A 22708-nucleotide genomic window follows, 5' to 3' on the forward strand; every position below is an offset into this window, starting at 1 on the left:
TAATCTATAATATTAAGAAATAATTTAAAAGTTGAACAAATATGTCACGATGTATGTCCCAAAGGTTCATTATGGACTAGTGAATTAATAACTTTATAAATCTATTCATATATTACATAAGACATAAAATTATTTTGAAAAGAAACAGTAGAATTTGATATACAAACATTTTAGAACTTGAATTGCCTTGTAAAGATGTCCACATATGTTTAGGAAAGACCAAAGACTGAAATACTATGTGACTTTTTTCACAATGTGTAATGGCAGACCTTCCCAGAGGAAGTGAGTAAAGCATCCTCAGCAAATAATAAGTTAAACAAAAGAATAAAAGCTTAGTGTTAGTTTTGTAATGTTTGTGACAATATTGTAGGAAATATTGTACATAAAATGTTGTATGAAGTATAAACTCACATGTAACGGGATCATATTTTGAAAATAGTAAATACATTTAATATTCTTCTTCCTAGTAAATCATGTTCCCTAGCCATTATTTTACCTTATTGCAATACCAATCCAAAAAGAGGAGAATAAGAGGCCTGGTAGTTCGACATCAGCCCAGAAAAGGCGTCCCTTCTTTCTGGTCATTACAGATTATGAGAATGAAAAGGGGATGAAGGCAGAAAGTTCAGGAGGTGAGACATGTATCTAAACTCTTATATCAGAGCTAAAGTTCCAAAAGTCAAGTCTTCTTAGCTACACTGAGGAACAAGTGAAGAAGAGATGATGACTTTAATTTAGATTCCTACTTGAGTTTTTGAAGGGCCATCACTTGGCAAGGTACTTGTGGTAGCCATTAGTGCTGTTCAAGAAATGTTTCTGGTTCTTTTCCTTTTCGGGTACACAGCATAATTATAATTCCTGTCCACTTGAGGTAGGGTGGAACTGTGTAACTAATTCTGCCCAATGCCTTGTGAGTAGAAGTGGAAGCATTTGATTACCAGAGTAAGACCATCCAGAGCTCTTCTTTTCCCTCTGGCACAGAGTTTTTCACATGTCTTTCAAGACAACACATACATTAGCTAAGAATCTGGGTACAACTTAACAGAGGAAATGATCAGGAAGTTAATTAAGTCTGTAGTCAAGGGCAGTAAAGCTACTCAATACCAGCAATCAGGTAGGACTCACAATCAGAGTTTGGAGTGCCCGTAGCATCAGCAGAAATGATGCAGCACCCATCAGCAAAGGGCGATGTACTTGTTTCTGGGAGTATGGCCTATGCCAAGTGCATGGCCAGTGGGATGTAGCAACCACAGACTTTGGAAGTGGTGTTAAAAAAATCACCTGGGGGTAAGTATAGATTAAGTATACCTTAGTGATGTCATCTAAGGGTCTAAGGACTGAAGGCCCTGACCAGTGGAGACCAACACAGATACCCATACATCCCAAGAAACTCTCTCCACCCACCTGATGCCATGAATTTACATGAGCCCTCATATGCCCAAATTCCACCTTGGAAAACAGTAGAGAGGGGACACGAACATCGGGAAGACAGCACTTACTGGAAAAGATCTCATCTAAAATAGGCTATTCAACCCATTAGAGATTAGGCCACTGATTTATATTTGGATTTTTTCAAATCTAGACAAATACAGAAACTAAAAATGGAATTGCAAGCAGGTAGTCATTTCCTATAACATCATATCTCCCATACTAGAGGTTGTTGACAATACTGAAAAGAAAAATGGTTAATTCATTTTCATGGCTATTTTCTAGGCTCTAAAGCAGGGATCTTAACCATCACAAGTTTGAAATGGTGCTGAAAAAAATCAGAGCAGCCAAATGCTTCTACTCTGTAGGATTAATCTATGGCAACTTCTTAATGAGTCTTTTGCTTCTCTGGTGCCTATCTTCACACATGTTGCCACCTATACATACTGGGTAAATTATGATAAAAGCTGAAAGTGCTGGTCATAGGTAATGATAAATACCATTTGCACAAACAGATTAATTCACTCAGAATTGACATATCTAACTCCTTGGCCACATTTACCATTGATGCTATTATGTTTGCTGCAGATAGCAGATGCATTTGACATTCCAAATGTCATTTAATACAACTCAGAGGAAAGGGTGAAATAAAAATGAAGGGTCTATTGGCTCTCGTATTTCTAGTAACTATTAGAAGAAGTAGTAAACAGAAGTTCATATCTCATGGCTACAAACAGAATGTTTCCCTGTACAGTCATACAACTTTATCAATGCTGTATTCCAAATGCCTTTTTATTAGATTTGAGTCACTGCATTTAAGATCTGGGAACATTGACCAGTTCCATCTGGCTGGCCTTTGCATCTGTGAACAAAGTAGAGAAATACACAAGGGTTATAATATTTTTTTGCGGGGGGAGATTGAAAGAAAAATGGTCACCGTTATGAAGTTTGAGCCTAAAATTTGTGGATATATTAACATTAAATACAGCATGTCTCAGTAAACATTTAGATTTTATAAATTATATATTTTAATATTTTTAATTATGTGTTTATTTGAAAAAGTGAGTTTTATACCATATTCTATTTTGAGATGTTGCATTCTAATAAATAGTGGTGAGTTCATATGGCTAAAAGTGTCATGAAGAAATGCTTCAGGGTGAACTTGTCTAGTGTAAGTATTTTCCCTGTATTTTGTAATCTGATTTTAACCTATGGTGATAAATTGTACACTAATAATTGTATTTCTCAAAGGAAGAAATAGTATAATATAAAAAGTGTCACGTAAAATGCTCAGAATTAATTCTTTTATATGGACACATTAGGGCATTTTTCTGGTTCTACCAACATAAACCATAGACAGTGTTTTGAGAAAGCATGACTAAGTAGATCAGGATTCTAATGCTGGAGAAATATTAGGAGAAATAATAAAAAGTCGTGTTTAGTCCTTCTACCTCTTTTCTGTTAAAAGATTGTCTTCTAAATGATCCTTTTGACAAAGTTACATTTTAATAAAACTGTCACATGTATTATTTAATTCATTGGACTTTCTATTTGAACGTTTCACTGACAGCAGGGAGTATACTGCTCTACAAACTTTCAAAGAGGGAAGTATATTGCTCTACTAGGTCATTGATAAAGTAGTGTTTTAGCAGGCAATGAGAGTTAATTTGAACATTGTCTGGCAAGAGAGAAAAGCAAATACCTATGTCCAATTAGACTGTATCAAATCTCTTCGGACCATTCTGTGAATCTCATTGCCACCGTAGTTTACTCACTTTGCACCCTTAGAGTAGAATATGGTGGTTATAACCTTATGGGCCATGTAACTGAGAAAGTTCAATGAATGATTAAGATTAGAGACAGAATAATTCCAAGAACAGACTACTGTTTTGACAAAGTGGAAAGTCAGGGTGGTTTACTGTAAACTGTTTGCATGCGTGTGTATGTGTGTGTGTGTGTGTGTGTGTGTGTGTGTGTGTATAATCTTTTTTTCTCAGTCTTTTGTGTGAATAACCTTGGAGAAAAGACTTTTCTTTAGGAGATAATTGGGAAGAAAAAATAGTTTAACTTTATTCGCACTTTCTTCTTTGGATTATATTTCAGATTTTAGTAATCTGGCTTTTTATTGAATGATATTTAGAAATTACAATTTTAGGTTAAATATTAATGCAATCTTTTTGAAAACAAAGTAGTCAAATCCTAATTTTGAGAGCTTTACTTTTTCGTTGACTTTGCCTTTTTGGAATATGTTTATCAAACATTTAAAAGCCTATCTATTTTGCAAAATTGCATATGCATGCAATTTGAAATGCAGCATATTTACAGTTGTATGGTCATTTTACTAAATTTATTGTCTGGAACTCAACCTTAACCTGGAAGACCCATATGTAAGGATTTAATAATAAATTATTGTAAATCAAGAGTGTTTAAATCATACTTTTTGGGTCGAATTTTTATAATGATGTAAAATTCATGTAACATAAAATTAACCACTAACCATTTTAGGTGTATAATTCAGTGGCATTTAGCACATTAACATTGCTGTGCAACCACCACTTCCAGCTAGTTCCAAGATATTTTCATCATCCCAAAGGAAACCACATAGCCATTAAGCAATTACTCCCTATTTCTCCCTTGCCCAGCTCCTGGCAACCACTAGTCTGTTCTCCATTTCCATAGACTTATCTTTTCTGGGTGTTTTGTATAAATGAGATCAAACAATATGTGACCTTTTGTGTCTCGCTTCTTTCACTTAGCATAATGTTTTTGAAGTTCATCCATGTTATAGCATATATCAGCACTTCATTTTTTAGAGTGGAATAATATTTTATTGTATGAATAGACCTCATTTTGCTTATCCCATTCTTTCATTGATGGATATTTGGGTTGCCTCAGACTCTTGGTTATTGAAAATAGTACTGCTATAAAATCAGTGTGCAAATATCTCTTTGAGACCCTGTGTTCAGTACCTTTGGTTATACACTGTACTAATCCAGGTTATCCAGTTAATATAAGGAATTGGCTTATGTGATTATGGAGGCTGAGATGCTGAAGATCTAAAATCGACAATCTGGAGACCCAGGAGAGATGATAGTATAATTATGGTCTAAGTTTCAAGGCTTCAGACCCAGGAGAGCCAATGGTGTAAGTTTCAATCTAAAGGCAGGAGAAGACCAATGTGTCAGCTCAAAGACTGTCAGGAAGAAAGAAGGAATTCTTTTTTAGTCAGCTTCTTATTCTGTTCTGGCCTTCATAGATTGCATGAGGCCCACACACATTGCAAATGGCAATCTGATTTACTCAGTTTACCAATTCAAATGTTAATTTCATCCAGCAACATCCTCATGGACACATCTAGAAATAATGTTTAACCAGATATCTGAGTACTCCATAGCACAGTGTAGTTGACATATAAAATTAACCGTAAGAAGTGGGATTGTTAGATCATATGGTAGTTCTGTTTTTAATTTTTTGAGGAACTGGCATACTGTTTTCCATAGCAGTTATCATTTTATTTACATTGGTTTTGTTTGCATTACTGTAATGATTAGTGATATTGAACATCTTTTCACATGCTTGTTGGCCATTTGTATATCATCTTAGGAGAAATGTCTCCTGAAGCCCCTTTCTCCATTTTTTAACGAGGTTATTCGATTATTTTTTCTTGTTTAATTGTAGTTCTTTAGATTGTCTGAATATTAACCCCATATATGTATATATATAAAATGCAAATATTCTCTCCCATGTCATAGGTTACTTTTATATACTGTTGATTGTGCCATTGGTACACAAAAGCTTTTAAGTTTGATGTAATCTCATTTGTCTATTTTCGCTTTTGCTGCTTGTGATTTTGGAGGCATATCCAAGAAATCGTTGCCAAATCTAATATTGTGAAGCTTTTCTTCCATGTTTCCTTCTGGGAGTTGTATAGATTTGCATCCTACAGTTAGGCTTTTAATCCATCTGTGTTAACTTTTGTATATGGTGTAAGATAAGCCCCTACCATACTCATTTGCATGCAGATATTCAGTTTTTCCAACACCGTTTTTAAACAGACTGTCCTTTCCCCATCGAGTGATTTTAGTATTCTTATCTGACATCATTTGGCCAAATATTTGATTGTTTCTTTCCAGGTCCTCTATTTTATTACATTGGTCTATAGATCTGTCTTTATGCCAGAAATATATTGGTTTTGATTACTGTAGTTTTATAACATATTATAAGATCTGGAAGTGTGAGTCCTTTAACTTTGTTCTTCAAGATTGTCTTAGCTATTTTGGGTCCTTGAAATTTCACATGAATTTTAGAATGGATTTTTCTATTTCTGTAAAAAAAGGCCGTTAGGAGTTTTATAGGGATTGCTTGAATCTACAGATTACTTTGAGGAGTATTGACTTGTTAACAGTATTAAGTATTTTAATCCATGACCATAGAAGGCCTAAATCATACTTGTTGAGAGATGGTAGTTTTAAGTCATCATTTGTTTTTGTTTGTTTTTGTCTGGTAATTAGCTTAATCATTACTGTCACTTTACAATTGCCGCCCATTTCTTTGAGGAATCTGAGAGAAAAATTAGAAGAAAGTTTGGCTGGAAAACCAGAGATCACAACCAAAGTTCTGTTTATGGAGCCTCGTTTCCTCCACCGACTCTCAGTGACACTGTCTTCCCCAGGTCCTTGTACCAGGCCTGCCTCTGACCAGACTTGCTCAGTTTTCTTTCTATACCCCTGTCTCTGGTGTGGTAATTTCTTCTTTATAATATAGTTTTTATGAATTTTCATCATTTTTGAGAGTCTGAAACCTAATGTGCAGTTTAACAAATATTTTCTGATAGTTAAATTAATGAAGTATCTTAAAATCATAAAAGTAACTAAAATTTAAACTGTTATTCAAGAGTGAGAAAGTGGTTGACATTATATTTACCAAAACCCCAGATTTATTTATTGAATTTCATCTCATCACTCTTCTGAACTATGAAGGAGAGAGTGACGTTAGTTACATGTGAAATCCTTGGTTCAGGTTATGATATTTGAAAATTTTCTAATTCTTAGTAAAATTTCTGTAAGTGTAATAAACACTGGTATATTTTTTCCCACAGTTCATATATTTGAAAGGATTCACCAGATTACACAAAATGTACTTATTTCTTTTTTACCAAAATGCAAATTATATGATACAGCAAGAGAAAGAAAAAGCAAGCAAACACTGGGAGTCCAAGAGACATTTTGACATCCCAACTCTCCAGGGCCACCTTCTTTGCACATACAGGACCAGGCTGTGAATCTAACTTGAACCTCTACCATGTGGACCAGGAATTTTGTCTTCCTGGGAGTTAAGAGAAGCCCTCACTAGGAGTGTTATAAGTCCCTATAGTCATATACGCAAGCCATGCTTTTCAACTGGTTATGTCGGTGGAAAACCATTAGTAAAGAAACTAAGTATCAAAGTCTCCAGATCAGAACTTAAACAGAATTACATAAACCTTACTGACCCTAGCTTAGCCAAGAGTCAAAACCCAGACATCCAGGTGTTTCCAGATTCAAAGATAGACGTTTTCCAGCCCAGCTACAAATCCATTTTATCTTGAAAACCTAACAAAGTAGGAGGGTCTGTAGTAAAGATTTTTTTTTCCTTTAGACAAGTTCTCACTCTGTCACCCAGGCTGGAGTGTAGCAGCGTGATCAGAGCTCACCATAGCCTCAGCCTCCTGAACTGAAGGAGCCCTCTCGCCTCAACTTCCTGAACAGCTTGGACAATAGGCATGTGCCACCATGAGGTGATTTTTTATCTTCTGTACAAATGGGGCCTATGTTGCCCAGGCTATTCTTGCCTAAAGAAAGGTCTGCTTTTTACCCTTGGCTTCTTGGAGGTAATCTCTAGCTCTTGGAATGTCATGCCCGATAGGAACTTCTTTGCCTTCCTGGGGACCTTGAGCCAGCAAGATTTTAACAGTGTGATTTAGAGTGGGGTTGGGGCTTTGAGTCCTGTCCTGCAGAGCCGGAAACTTAAGACAATCACATACATAGTCAACTGTCTAGTAATGGATAAGACTCTGGACATCATCCCAGCACTTTGGGAGGCCGAGACGGGCGGATCACGAGGTCAGGAGATCGAGACCATCCTGGCTAACACGCTGACTCCGTCTCTACTAAAAAATACAAAAAACTAGCCGGGCGAGGTGGCGGGCGTCTGTAGTCCCAGCTACTCGGGAGGCTGAGGCAGGAGAATGGCGTAAACCCGGAAGGCAGAGCTTGCAGTGAGCTGAGATCCGGCCACTGCACTCCAGCCTGGGCGACAGAGCGAGACTCCGTCTCAAAAAAAAAAAAAAAAGACTCTGGACATCAAGGCTCAGGTGAGCATCCCTGCTTGGCAATACTACCTGAGCAATGTCACACATTGATGCCAGGAAATGCTGTCCTGATTCCACAACGAGAGAACAAAAGTTTCACGTTGGGTACTTTGTTGGGCTTTTCTCTATGCTTCTCTTTTCTTGATTGATATTAATGTGTATTCCTTCACTGTAATAAATCATAACCATGAGTCTAACACCTTTCAGTAAGTTCTGCGAGCCCTTCTAGTGAATTCTCAAACCTGAAAGTAGTTTTGGGAATCCCTTGAACTTGCAACTGGTGTTAGAAGTGAGAGTGGTCTTGTAGACTGTGCTCCCTTTAACTTTCACAGGAGGTAAAAGGTCTTCTTTAGACCCCCCACATTCTATATTTTATAACAAGAACACAGGACTTTTATCCTATATGGGAGGCCAACATAGAGATTTCAGCAGGACGTGCTGGGGAAGCATTGGAAGTACAGGTTGGATGAATAAGAAATCATAGAATTGGCTCCAATCATGGAAGCTAAGGATAGAAGATTCAAGAGTATGGATGTTTGTTCTTTACCAAACAACTTAATCATTCAGAAGAGTAAAATATTTTTTAAAAATTACATGATATAATATAAAGGTACCTTTGGCAACTTGAAAAAGGAGATCTAAATGCATATGGAGAGAGAATCAAAGAAGAGGATGTTTGAAAAATAGACAGTGCCAGGGTTTCAAGCCTGAGTGATAACGGGGAAATTATGAGGAGGAGAGGAGCAGGTTTTAGAGATTTGCTGCCTAGAGGAGTTTTGTGCTTGTTGAGCTTGAGGTAATCTGTAAGATACCCACATATAGGCTGGGCGCTGTGGCTGATGCCTGTAATCCAAGCACTTTGGGAGGCTGAGGTGGGTGGATCATTTGAGGTCAGGAGTTCGAGACCAGCTTGGCCAACATGGTGAGACCCCCATCTTTACTAAAAATACAAAAATTAGCCAGGTATGGTGGCAGGCACCTGGAATCACAGCTACGCAAGAGGCTGAGGCAGGAGAATCGCTTAAACCGGTGAGGTGGAGGTTGCACTGAGCCAAGGTCATGTCATTGCACTCCAGCCTGGGTGACAAAGTGAGACTCCATCACACACACAAAAAAGATGCCCACATATAAATAATCCGCAGTAGCTCCTATGCTGGAACTAAGAAGAGAAATCGAGCGTGAACACATAGCAGTGATAGTTACTTAAACCTGGTAAAATGGATGGAGTTGCCAAGTAGAGGACGGAAATGAGAAGCAAAGAAGATTGGGGTAGGATTTTATGAACACCTACATCAGAAATGAGGCAAAGGAGGAGAACTGGGGAGGAGCAGGTGTTACAGCTGTCATAAAGCCCAGCATAGCAACCTACAAAAGGGAGTCTTAGAGAGGGGTGGCAGAAAATCAACTTAGCATTCTTTTTAAAACTGCATACTTATAAACACACATTTTTGTTATCATTAGGCTTTTGTTTACTTCTTGAACAAGTTTGAGTCAATACAGCCTCATGACCCTTTTATATGCCAGCACGTTTTTCTCTAAAAGTCTCTCACAGTACTACTTACAAGTTGTATTATCTGGTTGCCTTCTTCTTTTATAGATTGTAATTTTATTGAGAAAGGGCCCAGATACACAAGTAGCCCATAATTAGTGCTCCAGTTCAAAACATTCCTGTCATAGTTCAGTAGTTAAAAAAAAAAATCAGTCTTCCAGTTAAGGGAAGTAAGGTTTCTCTGAACAAAAGCAAATCTCTGTGTCCCTTGAGTTACCTATTTTTATTAGTAGAATATTTATTTTCAAAGTATAATTTTCAGAAATTAAAAATATGATGCAGACTGGGCACGGTGGCTTACACCTGTAATCCCAGCACTTTGGGAGGCCGAGGCGGGTGGATCACCTGAGGCCAGTAGCTCGAGACTAGCCTGACCAACATGGAGAAACCCTGTCTCTACTAAAAATACACCATTAGCCGGGTGTGGTGGTGTATGCCTGTAATCCTAACTACTCGGCAGGCTGAGGCAAGAGAATTGCTTGAACCCAGGAGGCGGAGGTTGCAGGGAGCTGAGATCGCGCCATTGCGCTCCAGCCTGGGAAACAGGAGTGAAACTCCATTTCAAAAAAAAAAAAAAAAAATTGCTCTGCTGTGTTGCACTCGTGAAATGCTGGCATTTCGGTTTATGTTGTCGGGACTCACTTTACAATCAACAAAGATAAAACTATTATAGAAATGCCAAACTATTAATGACTGTTGTTTAATTTCATTAGAAGAAAAGATGGCTTATCCTTGAAAATGATTTGTTTGTGAAATGTGGTGGCAACATTTTGAATTATTCTTATTTGAATACATAGATTGTTTACCAAATGCTTTCAGCAAATTAAACAAAATGTGAAATTGGGTTTGACCTCTGCAACTGTCTTTCTCATCTATGATTTTATCACTTTTACAAGATCCTTGATAAGATTTCTCATGGAGCATGTGGATCAGCAAAGAACATTTTTGTTTTTTTCCACTTTATCATATACTACTATATTTCACTTTCTTTAAGCTTTGTCCTCTAGCAGGCATAGCACTGGGGGCACCGCTGAGCCTGTTGGCCTCTGTTAACATGGCTGTAGGATGTGATGAGTCATGGATTGTCCTGGGCATTAATTACACTGTCCGTTGACTTTGGATACAATAATACGTTCTTGTTTTATGTTGGCTGTACTATGATATTACTAAAGGAAGGTGTTCCTTAATTCCAATAAATGTCATTTCCATTTTGTGAGATCCGTCTTTGTAGTTCTTTGCCTCCTTTCTCTTCCCATGGTTCTCCTTCATATTCTAGACTTTTGTTTTCTTTCTTTTCTTTTGGCCTGAGGTGGAAGGACATTTCTTTGTGGAAAATAAATAAATGACATAACACTTTAAATAATTCAAACTTGGCTCAGTTGAAGTGTTTACAGTCACAGAGTCTTGTACTAGCCTTAAACCAGAGTAATTTAAATTATACTCATGTTAGTATTTAAGTAACTAAAATATTACTCCCTGTGTAAACATCAAATCAACATTTTACCTGAATTCTGAGGTTATCAAGATACAAAGCATTTCAGATATGTTACAGGTTGTTTTTTTAGCAATCTCGAAAGTCTTTTTCCCACTTCAAAATTTGACAGTATAAGAGAAGCCTTTTTCTGTGTGATTCTTTAAGATCAAATACATGTCAAACTGTAAGATAATTTCTTCTAGCTAGAAATAACAAATATTACAGATCGGTACGATATAACCTTAGCTGTTGGTGAGACAATCTCTTTGATATTGAGAAAGTTTGAAAGTATGTCATATATCAGTGTAAGAATAGACGCTCCTTGGTAAGGAGTAGTAGAATTCTGGGTAAATTGTACTTCTAATAGGTTTTTGTGATATTTTTAGGGTTCTCTACATATATGATCATATAATCTGAGAAGAGAGATGATTTAGCTTTCCCCTTTCCATTTGGATATCTTTTTGAATTTCCTCTTCTTGCTTAATTGTTCTGGTTAGGACTTTAAGTACTATGTTGAATAGACTGGCAAACCTGGACATACTGGCGTTGTTCTTGATCTTAGAGAAAAGTCTTTCAGTCTTTCAACACTGAGTGTGATGTAAACTGGGAGCTTTTTTTTTTTTTTTTTGAGATGGAGTCTCACCCTGTCGCCCAGGTTGGAGTACAGTGGCCCAATCTCAGCTCACTGCAAGCTCTGCCTCCTGGGTTCATGCCATTCTCTTGCCTCAGCCTCCTGAATAGCTGGGACTGCAGGTGCCCACCACCTCGCCTAGCTAATTTTTTGTATTTTTGGTAGAGACGGGGTTTCACTGTGCTAGCCAGGATGGTCTCGATCTCCTGACCTTGTGATCCGCCTGCCTTGGCCTCCCAAAGTGCTTGGATTATAGGCATGAGCCACCACGCCCCGCCAAACTGGGGGCTTTTTATTTATTACCTTTATTATGTTGAGGTAGTTTCTTTCAATTCCTAGTTTGCTTAGTGTTTTTATGGTAGAATTTGAATTTTGACAAAGTTGTTAGTCAAATGCTTTTTCTGCATCAACTGAAATAATGTCAATTTCTTCATTATTCTGTTAATTTGGTGTGTTATACTGACTGATATTTATTTGGTGTAACATTCTTGCATTCCAGGAATAAATCTCACTTGATCACTGTGTATAGCCCCTTTAACCTGCTATCAAATTCTGTTTGCCAGTATTTTGTTGAGGATTTTTCCATCAATATTCATCATGATGGTCTCTTGTTTTATTTTCTTGTAGTGTCTTTGTGTGTGGTTAGTATTAGAGTATCTCTGGCCTCAGAGAATGAGTTTGAAAGTGTTCTCTATTCTTCAATATTTTGGGAGAGTTTGACAAGGATTGGTATTAAATCCTTAAATGCTTGATAGACTTCATCAGTCAACCCATCTGATTCTAGGTTTTCTTTGTTGAGAGATTTTTGATAACTCCTTTGATCTCCTTACTGCTTATAGATCTATTAAGGTTTTCTATTTCATCTTGACTTTGTCTTGGTAGACTGTATTTCTAGGAATATATCCATTTCATCTAGGTTAAACAAATTTTTGGTGTATAATTGTTCCTATTAATTTCTCATAATCCTTTTTATTTCAGTGAAATCAATTGTCATGTCCCCACTTTCATTTCTCATTTTAGCCATTTGAGCTTCCTCCTTTTTTTTTTTTTGAGACGGAGTCTCGCTCTGTCGCCCAGGCTGGAGCGAGTGGCACGATCTGGGCTCACAGCAAGCTCCGCCTCCCGGGTTTACGCCATTCTCCTGCCTCAGCCTCCGGAGTAGCTGGGACTACAGGCGCCCGCCACGGCGCTAGGCTAATTTTTGTATTTTTAGTAGAGACGGGGTTTCACCGTGTTAGCCAGGATGGTCTCGATCTCCTGACCTCCAATCCACACACCTTGGCCTCCCAACGTGCTGGGATTTCGGGTATGAGCCACCGCGCCTGGCTCCTGAGCTTCCTGCTTTTTCACAGTTGTTCTAGCTAAAGGCTTGACAGTTCTGTTCATGTTTTACATGGTCAACCCTGTGTTTCACTAATTTCTCTCTTGTTTTTCTAGTCTCTATTTCGTTTATCTCTGCTGTAATCTTTATTGTATCTTTTTGTGTGCTAGATGTGTGAAGTTTCTTCTTTTTCTACTTCCTTAAGGAATACAGGTACATTGTTGATTTAGTTCCTTTATAGTATAAACATCTACAGCTATAAAATTCCTTCTTAGTATTACTTTTTCAGCATCTCACAAGTTTTAATATATTGTGTTTACATTTTAATTTCTCTCAATATATTTTCTAATTTTCTTTGTGTTTTTTTCTTTGACCCATTGGTTACTTAAGTGTTCGTCATTTAATTTCCACACATTTGTAGACTTTCCAGTTTTCCTCCTGCTATTGATTTCTAGTTTCATTCCATCGTAATAAAAAAAAGTACCTTGATGATTTTAATCTTTTAAGTGTATTAAGACTTTTTTGGGGGCTTAGCATATGGTTTATCCTGAACTATGCTCCATGTATACTTGAGAACAAAATGTGTGTTCTATTGTTTTTGGGTGAAGTGTTTTGTATATGTCTGTCAGTTTCAGTTGGTCTATAATGTTGCTCAAGTCCCCTATTTATTATTGATCTTTTCTCTGGATGTTTCATCAATTATTGAAATTGTGATATTAAAGTCCCCATAATTATTGTAGTTCAGTATTTTCCTCTTTTCAATTATGTCAAGGTTGGTTTCATAAATTTAGGAGCTCTCATGCTCAGTGTGTATATATATAAATCTATATATATGTATTTATAAGTATTGTATCTTCTTGGTGAATTGACCCTTTTGTCATTACATAGTGCTCTTCTTTGTCTCTTGTGACAGCTTTCAACTCAACATCTCTTTTATCCAATATCAATATAGCCACTTGCTCCTTTTTTAATATTTGCATGAATTGTCTTTTTTTCCATTCTTTCTCTTCCTCAATGCATGTCTTCGGATTTATAACAAGTCTTGTGTAGACAGTATATAGTTGCATCTTGTTTTTTCATCCATTCTGCCAAAATATATCTTATGATTAGCAATTTACTCTTGCCATTTTGCTAATTTTTTTGTCTATGTCTTATAGTTTTTTTCCCTTTATTTCTCCCTTACTGCCTTCCTTTGTGTTCAGTTGATCTTTAGTGATATTTATTTTATTTTCTTCTTATTTCTCTTTGTATACATTCTCTAGATATATCTTTTGTGTTACCACAGGGATTATATAAAACAGTTGCTAGAAAAATCAATTTTCAACTGATAGCAACTTCAATCACATACAAAAACTCTACTCCTTTATAACTCTCTTCACACTCCCATTTTATGTCACAAATTATCTTTCTATATTGTGTACCCATTAATATAGATTTATAGTTATGCTTTTTAAACTTGAAATCCTATTAAATAATTAAAAGTGGCATTACAAATAAGAATTATAATAACACAATTTAAAATATTTGTCCATACATTTATCTTTACCAAATAACTTTATATTTTTATAGGGCTTGAAGTTACTGCCTAGTGTCCTTTGTTTCAAGTTGAAGGACTTTCTTTAACATTTCTAATAGGAATGGTGTAGTGGTTACTATCAAGCAAGTGACATCAGTTGCCTGTCACGAGGAGTGAAAACCCTGACACTTCTGCCTACTGCATCTTGGTATTGGAGTTGCCAAGGAAAACACAGTACAGCCAACCGCTGAATAGATGAATGCTTTACTCACATAGAGCAGAGGCAGAGCATGATCAGCTCCACTAGTGATCATGGGTCTCCCATGGCCGCAGCTGACACAGGACAACTTGTCCGTACATACCTCTCGCGTGCTACAGAGGGACCCTTCCCCTCCGGTGTCTGAAAGGAAAGACAATTCTATGAACTTACCACAGTTTGTTTAACCATTCGCTGGAGGAAAACATTTGGGTTATTTCCAGCTTTTGGTTAATACAAGTAAAGTCACTATGAACAACTGTACATGTGTTTTCATGTGAACAGAAATGTTCATTTCTCTGTAATACTGTAATGCCTAAAACTTTCATTGCTGGGCTGTATGATAGGTATGTGTTTAGTTTTATTTTAAAAACACCATATAGTTTTATGAAAGCACCATCTGTTTTATAAACACCACCTACTCTTAAGTCCCGAAGACTTTCTCCTATGTTTATTTTTCTAAAATATCTATAGTTTTAGGCAAGGCGCGGTGGCTCACACCTGTAGTCCTAGCACTTTGGGAGGCTGAGGAGGGCGGATCACCTGAGGTCAGGAATTTGAGACCCCATCTCTACTAAAGATGCAAAGATTAGCCGGGCATGGTGGTGGGCGCCTATAATCCCAGCTGCTTGGGAGGCTGAGGCAGGAGAATTGCTTGAACCCGGGAGGCGGAGGTGGCAGTAAGCCGAGATGGCCCACTGTACTCCAGCAGGGAAGAATTTGTGATCTATTTTTAGTTCATTTTTGGTAAGATCTGAGATTGAATGCAAAGTTCATTATTTTATCCATGGATGCATAGTAATTGTCCCCAACACAATTTATTGAAATGTTATCCTTCCTCCATTTAATTGTTTTTACAGATTCATTGGGCATAATTGTGTGGGTCTATTTTTGGATTTTCTAGTCTGTTCCTTTGGTCTACATGTCTCTGCCTCTGTCAGCACCACATTGCATTGTTTTCTGTAGACATATAGCAACACCAGGCACAGGGATTCCTCTCACTTTACTCTTTGAAAATTGTTTTCACTATTTTTGGTCCTGTGCCTTTCCACATATATTTTAGAATAAACTTATTTATGTCTATAAAACGCTTTGTTGGGACTTTGATAAAAATTGCACTAAATCTGTAAGTCAACTTTTAAAGTACTGACATCTTTAATATGTTGAAATTTCCAATTCATGAACACGATATATATCCATTTATTTAGGTCTATGATTCCTTTCATCAGCACTTTCTGAATTTTAGGATACAGATCTTTTATGTATTCTGTTAAAATTTGGACATAATTTTGTACCTAAATATTACCTTTTCTTTGAAATAATTTTAAATCATATTGTGTTTTAAAGTCCATCTCCACATGTCTATCGTTAGTATGTTTGTGTGTTGATCTCACATCCTAAAAACTTGCTGAATTCACTTAACTAGTTCTACTCAGAAAATCATGTCATCTACAAACTGGGAGTGTTTTAATTTTTTCTTCTATTTCTTTTATATTTTTAAAATAGAGAACCCACAGTTTAGTTTCATTAAGAGAAAAAAAAAGAAACTTTCAATCATAGAAGAAGAAACTTAGCCATACACTCCAAAACTACTCAGATTACTCATGCAATGAAGACAATATTTTGCTAATAGAAGTGATTTGCTGCTGCATTTGTCTAACATTAGCAACTGTAATCAGAGCAGTACAACTAGATCTTTATAGTGTTACAGTGTCAGACACATTTTGCTTCTCATCACGCCACAGTTCTCTTGGTGCACTTCGGCTTCTTTCTCTTCCATAAAGTCATTTTGATATTGAAGGATTTTGTCAGTTTCCTCGGGAGTTTTCCCCTTGATCATATTGGCAAGAGTGTTATATGTAACATCAAGGAGACTTTTGAAGTCTAAGTAGTCTGCAGCCAGAATAAGTTTAAAAAGTGCTCCTTGGTCAACTTTAAGGAATTCCTGATCCCACACAGGAGTATGGTCTGTTCCCCTTTCTTTGTTCTCATCACCCTGGGGAGGAGGAGGGTCATCCTTGTGGCGAGCGCACCATGGCCTGACCTGTTTAAATACTGCTGCATTGACGTTTGGTAGAGGAACTAAGTCATCATCTCCTTCACCATTCATCATCCACTCAAAATCTTCCAACATGGTCTTGTTAATCACAGATTGTTTGTCAGTTTCCCTATCAACTTCAAATATCTCTGCATCAGAACTCTGCATCACGAATGGGGCAACTTTTTTTTTTTCCTTGAGATGGAGTCTCGCTCTGTGGCCCAGGCTGGGGTGCAGTGATGCCATCTCGGCTCACTGCATGTGATGTGATTCTATCTACATTGTTTCAAGAAATATTACAAGAAAAATCAAAGCAACACCCTCGAATGTTGGGGGGCTTGTCAGTTATTCCCGCAGCCCCCTGCACATCAGTGCAGCCGAGGACCCTGAAAAAGACTTTTAACCTGCCAACTAACAAGACACCACGTATACAGTAAAACATTTGAATGTTAGAGGGATTTTAAAAAATACTTTGTAAGCATTTACAGTGCAAACATGCAGCATATTAATTCCAGTTACATATTTTTACAACAATATATACAGTGAGTCAGCTCAGAGCCTCATTCACAAAATAATTTACCCTCTTATTCCTTTAGGATAAATTTTACCAAAACCTCTGTTAGACATTTTTTTAACAGAAACATAGACCAAGCACTTCATACAGGTGCTTCAGGAGCTACTTGTAGCTGCTAGAACATCCTTTCTACTCAGCTAGAAGCTAAGCGGTTGTTGGGAGAAGGGGCATGGCGGGAGGCAGATAGGAGGAGGAAGCAGCTCCTACCAGTCAACAAAGCGTTGTATTTACTTTCAGTTTTAAGTGACCATTTTCGAGGTCTCACCAAATGCACTTTTTAATGATAATATTTTAAATTATAATATACAGAATTCTGCTTAGACCTTAGAGGCTTTTAGGAAAATTGAAGCATAAACTTGTTTTCATGGTAAAGGGGATTTTGAATTTTTTTAAAGCTACAATAAGTTGAGATACACACGCAGAGACACATGCACACATATATTCAGATTAATGAAGAAATCGTATTGTGAAGTCTGTAACATCAGAGGCCTATTTTTAGTGCTAAGGTTAAACAAATAATCAGTAATTTTGATCTTATTTTAGTTCTGAAATGTATATGCTCTTTTAACCATGAGTACCTTGAAGATCAAAGAGTATACCTAGCATGAAGGGAAACTTCGCTCATCTGTTAAAGATAACTTCAGAATTTAAGTGAACTCTATCTTGCAATCTCTGAGAGGAAAATAACTTGAAAATGGGCAAAAGAACGCATGAAAAATCAGGCAGGGTACAGTGGCTCATGTAATCCCAGCACTTTGGGAGGCCAGTGTGGGGGGATCACTTAAGGTCAGGAGTTCGAGACCAGCCTGGCCAACATGGTGAAACCCCCATCTCTACTAAAAATACAAAACTGAGCCAGGCATGGGGGCAGGCGCCTGTAATCCCAGCAACTCTGGAGGCTGAGGCAGGAGAATTACTTGAACCCTGGAAGCAGAGGTTGCAGTGAGCCAAGATCATGCCACTGCACTCCAGCCTGGATGATGGAGCAAGACTCCACCCCCTGCCCCCCAAAAAAGAAAGCATGAAAATTCAGGCAGTGTGCATAGATCCTATGGAAAAGAAAGACTGGATGCAGGCCAGGATTTTTTTTTTTCCAAAGTTCATTTTATTTAATTATGTATTTATTTATTTTTACCGTGGTAAAATATGCATAACATAAAATTTGCCACTTCAACCATTTTAAAGTGTGTAATTAAGTGACTTTAAGCATGTGCACAATGTTACGCAAGCATCACTGCTATCAATTACCAGAAATTGTAGATAATCCCAAACAGAAACTGTGTATTCATTAAATTTCCCATACCCCCTATCCCCAGCATGGAAGTTGAGACTTCCCTCTTAGAGGGCTTCAGAGGCAGGTTAAAAGACTCTTTACATTCCTCCTCTTGTCATTGGTATCACCCAAGTGAAAACATGTAGAGATCTCTGGTGGTGGGTGGGGTGCGGACCTGTACATCATGGTAATCTGCGTTCTACTTTCTGCTTCTGTGAATTTATCTATTCTAGGCACTTCATAAATGTGGAATCATAAAATATCTGTCGCTTTGCCTCTGCCTTATTTCACTTAGCATAATGTTTCAAGGTTCATTCATGTTGTAGCAAGCACCAGGTATTTCATTCTCTTCTTAAGGCTGAATAATATTCCACGGTGTGTACGTGCTGTGTTTTGTTTATCTGTTCATCTGTCCACACAGTTGGGTTGCTTCCAGCTTTTGTTTATTGTGATTAATGCTGTTGTGCACCATGGTATACAAGTATCTGGTTGGGTCTTTCTTTGAGGTCTGTATCTAGAAGTGGAATTATTGAACACATGGTAATTCTCATTTTTTGAGGAATCACCAAACTGTCTTTCACAGAGGATGTGTCATTTCCATCCCCCAGCACTGGCACAAGAGTTTCAACTTCTCACCAGCACTTGCTATTTTCCATTTTTTTCCCAATAATGACCATCCTAAATGGGTATGAATTGGTTTCTAATTGTGGTTTGGCTTTGCGGTTCCCTAATGACCAGGTATGTTGAGCATCTTTTCAGGTACTTACAGGCTATTTATACATCTTTGGAGAGATGTTGATTCAAGTATTTTGCCAATAAAAAAATTAGTTTTTTATTGTTAGTTTTATTGTTGGTTTTATTAGTTTATCGGTTGTTAGTTTTATTAGCTTATCAGTTAGTTGTATTGTTGTTTTGAATTGCAGAAGTTGTTTATCTATTCTGGATATTAAACTCCTATCAAATATATGCTTTGTAAGTATTTTCTTCCTTTCTGTGGGTTGTGTTTTTACTCTCTTGATAGTAGTATCCTTTAATGCACAAATTTTTTAATTTTGATAAGTCCAATTTCTCTACTTTTTTCCTTTTGTTGCCTGTGTTTTTGGTGTCATATCTGAGAACACTGACAAATCTAATGTCATCAAGATTTCCCCCTAGTTTACTTCTAAGAACTGTATCATTTTAGCTCCTAAATTTATGTCTTTAATCCATTTTGACTTAATTTTTGTATATGATGTAAGGCAAGGGTCTAATTCATTCATGTGCATGTGAATATCCCGATTTTCCACCACATTAGTTGAAAAGATTGTCCTTTCCTCACTGAATAGTCTCAGCGCCCTTACTGAAACTCATTTGATCATGTATGTGAGGGTTTATTTCTGAGTACTGTATTCTAGTGCATTCATCTTTATGTCTACCCTTATGTCAGTACCACAATATTTCATTACCATAGCTTTGTGGTAAGTTTTGAAATCAAGAAGTGTGAGAACTCCAGGGTTGTTCTTCTTTTTCAAGATTGTTTTGGCTATTCGGGGTCCCTTGAGATTCCATATGAATTTTCGAAAGGGTTTTCTGTCTTTTTTTTTTTTTTTTTATTATACTTTAAGTTCTAGGGTACATGTGCATAGCGTGCAGGTTTGTTACATATGTATACTTGTGCCATGTTGGTGTGCTGCACCCATCAACTCGTCAGCACCCATCAATTCATCATTTATATCAGGTATAACTCCCCAATGCAATCCCTCCCCCCTCCCCCCTCCCCATCATAGGCCCCAGTGTGTGATGTTCCCCTTCCCGAGTCCAAGTGATCTCATTGTTCAGTTCCCACCTATGAGTGAGAACATGCGGTGTTTGGTTTTCTCTTCTTGTGATAGTTTGCTAAGAATGATGGTTTCCAGCTGCATCCATGTCCCTACAAAGGACGCAAACTCATCCTTTTTTATGGCTGCATAGTATTCCATGGTGTATATGTGCCACATTTTCTTAATCCAGTCTGTCACAGATGGACATTTGGGTTGATTCCAAGTCTTTGCTATTGTGAATAGTGCCGCAATAAACATACGTGTGCATGTGTCTTTGTAGTAGAATAATTTATAATCCTTTGGGTATATACCCAGTAGTGGGATGGCTGGGTCATATGGTACATCTAGTTCTAGATCCTTGAGGAATCGCCATACTGTTTTCCATAATGGTTGAACTAGTTTACAATCCCACCAACAGTGTAAAAGTGTTCCTATTTCTCCACATCCTCTCCAGCACCTGTTGTTTCCTGACTTTTTAATGATGGCCATTCTAACTGGTGTGAGATGGTATCTCATTGTGGTTTTGATTTGCATTTCTCTGATGGCGAGTGATGCTGAGCATTTTTTCATGTGTCTGTTGGCTGCATGAATATCTTCCTTTGAGAAATGTCTGTTCAGGGTTTTCTGTCTTTTAACCATGAGCATGAGATGTCTTTCCACCTGCTTAATGTCTCCTTTAATTACTCTCAGCAATATTTTGTAGTTTTCAGTGTACAAGTCTTTCACTTCTGTGATCAAGTTTATTCCTAGGTATTTTCTGTGATGCTATTGTAAGTGGAATTGTTTTTCTTATTACCTTTACAGGTTGTTCATTGTTAGTGTATACAAATACAACTGGATTTGCCTATTGAATTTTTATCCTGTAACTTGGCCGAATATGTTTATTAGATCTAATACTTTTTCCTTGTTTGTTTTTGTGGAATCCTTATGGTTTTCTACATAAAGATCATGTTAGTGACAAGACATAACATTACTTCTTAGTTTTTAATTTCCATTCCTTTTAAAATTTTTTTCTTGTTCATTTGCTCTGGACAGAACATCCAGATTTATGTTGAATTGCAGGAGTAGGCATCTTTGTCTTGTTCCAGATCTTAAGAAAAAAAAATTCAGTCTATTAGCATCAAGTATGATGGTAGCAGGGAGTTTTCTTACATATAGTGTTGGAAAAGTTCCCAGCAGGGCATGGTGACTCAGGCCTGTAATCCCAGCACTTTGGGAGGCCACAGAGTGAGACACCATCTCAAAAAAAAAAAAAAAAAAAAAAAAAAAAGAAAAGAAAAGAAAAACTTTCCTTCTATTTATAGTTAAAATCATAAGAGGATGTTGATCTTTTTCAAATGCTTTTCCTGAATCAATTGGGATGGTTATGTGGGTATTTTTCCCCTTCCTTCTTTGAATGTGCATTACATTGATTTATTTTTATATCTCGTGAACCACCCTTTCATTCCAGAAATAGCAATCCTTTTCATATGTTACCGAATACAGTTTGCTAGCATTTTCTTGAGGATTTTTGTAACAATATTCCTCAGGGATATTGGTCTGCAGTTTTCTTTTCCTGTACTGCCTTTTTCTGGCCTTGGTATCCAGGTAATTCTGGCTTCATAGAATGAGTTAGAAAGTGTTCTCTCCTCCTCCACTTTTTGGAAGGGTTTGAGAAATCTGATGTAAACCTTTCTTTAAAATGTTTGTTAGAATTCACCAGAATAGCCCTCTGATCCAGGCTTTTCTTTGTCAAGAAAAAGACTTAACACATTTAAATTTAAGGCACAAGTTGGTAGCTGGTTTCAATCCCACCTCCAGCTGCCTGACTTCAAACGTGAATCAACAGACAGCATATGCTATCAGATCCCAGAGGGTCCTCTCATATTACCTAACTTGACCCATACAGGCCCTAAATGGGTAGAATGAGATTTGTCTAAACCTTAGGAGAGAGCATATGCAACCAGATTTCAGCAATTTTTATGTCATCCCCTAATCTGTCTCATGCAATCCCATGTAATACTAAATCTTGGAGAGTCTTATCTCTCCTAGACTGCTCCACTCCATTCTTTGTTTGGAGAACCTGTATCACCCTCCCCTTTTCTCCCACCATGTAGGTGAGAACATGTGCTCCCAGATCCCAGGGGATCTATCTTATCCCCCAACCTTGTCCACATGGCGCCATATCTTCCAGAGGAACATTGAAGCTGTATTGGCCCATGTAGGGTGGGGTCAGGCACACACACAGGCAAGGCCAACAGCGAACTCATTTGGTCTATAAAGACACATCAAGCCGTTTATAGATTCAGAGTTTATTACAGAGACAATGAAAGGAAGAGTAGCCAAAGGTAGCAGCTCCCAACCCTTGTTCCACCTGCCTAAAAGGGCACCACTAATGTAAAAAGGGTCAGATAACTGCAACACAACTCGTGGCAGACTACGTTCCTGAGGAACAAATTCTAGATGACAGTAACGGGGTATAGTTTCTTTTAGACAGTATATTGTTTGAACTTTTATTAAA

At 37.4% G+C, this 22708-nt stretch overlaps 1 pseudogene; it reads right to left on the reverse strand.

Annotated features, from left to right (window-relative positions):
- Positions 1-16229: 16229 nt before the first annotated feature.
- LOC105501544 lies at positions 16230-16730 on the reverse strand (annotated as a pseudogene).
- Between the last annotated feature and the right edge of the window lie 5978 nt (positions 16731-22708).

Source organism: Colobus angolensis, unplaced genomic scaffold (genome assembly GCF_000951035.1).
Source record: "Colobus angolensis palliatus isolate OR3802 unplaced genomic scaffold, Cang.pa_1.0 Scaffold72, whole genome shotgun sequence".
Classification (NCBI taxonomy): Eukaryota; Metazoa; Chordata; class Mammalia; order Primates; family Cercopithecidae; genus Colobus; species Colobus angolensis.